This window comes from Cupressus sempervirens, chromosome 3 (assembly GCF_028749045.1).
Source record: "Cupressus sempervirens isolate cs-2001-9-10 chromosome 3, ASM2874904v1, whole genome shotgun sequence".
Lineage (NCBI taxonomy): Eukaryota > Viridiplantae > Streptophyta > Pinopsida > Cupressales > Cupressaceae > Cupressus > Cupressus sempervirens.
In genome coordinates, this window is record NC_143120.1 from 482,664,656 (window position 1) to 482,666,795 (window position 2,140).

Here is a 2,140-nt window from a genome sequence, read left to right on the forward strand (position 1 = left end):
TACTTCAGCAATATTGTCATAATACTCCAGCCCATGCTTACGAACTTGCTGCTACAATACTTTGTCCTCTAATCAATCCACTACCTTCATAATACCATTCCCTCCAAGTGGCATAAGCGTCGGACAAGTAGTGAAGAAGATATGAGCAAAATATCAATTCTACCTGTAGCCGAAAATGCAACTAAATTGCCTGATAATGAAGCAAATAAGAAAGAATTCCAAAGGCCAAACCCCAAGGGAATGACGTTTAAAATGTTACAAGAGAGGATAGACGTCCTCAAATGCCAAGAACAAAGCTGCAACTCACACACCAATTTCTTCTCATATTCAACCTGTCTAATGAAGCCACAAATGCTTCCTTTTATTCTATTTCCAAGGGTCCACTCAACTCATATGGGCAATGTGGGATAAAAGATGTGTATTATATAAAACATATATTAAAATACCCCTTATGTCTCCCTTGGGTACACATCCCCATAAAATAAATATTAAAGTAACACTTTAATATTTTATAATTAAATTAGACAATACTTTAATAAAACTTCAGGCATTAAAATGTATTAGCAATCGGACTCCGAATAATGCGAGTGATAGCTCATTGGAAAGCTCTCATCGAGGAGTATCTAATCCAATCACCAAAATTGACCTGCACTGTGTCCTGCCGACTTACTAAAAATAGTAAGTATGCCTAAAACTGAGTAAATCAACTTCATTTTGGCCCAAACTGGAAATGACTAGGTCAAAACACTCCAGGATCCCATTAAACCCTTCGTTAGCCCTCGGGACCATGTAGAACAAGGCTAACGCACACACACTTGGTCAACTGCTAAAAGATGGGATCATTACATTAATTTCCTAGCTAACTTTTTTTTGGCTTCATAAGCTCACCCACTCCACAAAATAGATCCTCCAACCCCCCTCATGGTACCACACCCTAAGGAAAAGTCATCCCTTGGCTGAAAGTTATGGCAAATGAGTAGTGAGGAGTCGGAACAACAATACCCAGCCATAGTATACAAAATAAAAGAGAAGCTAATGTATAATTTAATTGAAGTTTCATCATAGTTCAATCACATTTGAACAATATCATTTTATTTTGTGTTGCAGTAGGAATAATAGAAAATTTAATGGCTCTAAAAATGAAAGAACCTGAGAATGATGTGCTCCCCAAACTATGAAGTTGCCTCCAACTCCTCCTACTAATGCCGATGCCCTTCTTCCCAATTTTAGTTGTCATCCCCTCTAGTTCTCTACTTCTTTCCACCATAGATGCTAACTGATTTTTCTTTTATCTCCTACCTAGCATTTTTGAAAAATATGGTCATAATACTCTTAAATGGAGTAGGGTTAGCACACTTAATTTTAATTTTTTTCTTCCAAAACCACAAGATTTCCCCCCTTTAAGATCCAGTTCTCTCCTTTGTAATTTTCCCTTCCACTTCCCTTCCTCATAAATATTTTACCAATTGTCCTCAATTCCCTCCTTTTGCTTCTCCTTATGTCATTCAGGCCATAGTAATAAATGAAATAAATCAAGATATAAGAACGAAGAGTTAGAATAAAGTTTACTACCAACATATATTAATTTATCAACAAAATAATTAAATAAAGATATGTTTTTGTTCATTTACATAATTATTTACTGAACATACTTATATCAACCAAAGAATACCATAAACCTTCACATTCTTAAATATGTCTTTCATAAACAAATACTTACAATTTACTTCCATCTGATTTTATAGTAAGAAACTTTAAAACAAATTAACATGTCAAATTCAATCAAATCATCATAACTAAGTTTTTATATGTGTGGGTGGCTTCAATATCATTCGATGCATCCCCTTTTGAGAGGCTAACCCTCTCTACCTCAACCACACTCTCATCGCGATGAATCTTGCATCTACTTAGACACTCAAAAATAAAATTGAGTCGGTATCCATCAAAAAAATAACTAAATTGGCATTGAGAACATCATAATATCAATGTAACAACACATGCATCAATATTCACAACACATCATCATCTTGAACATAACTTATTACATCATCATTTAGAAAACCATTACATCCTAAATAAAAATAATGTTATAAGCCTAACCATGTTTAACATTAATAACATCACGATAACATTTAAATGG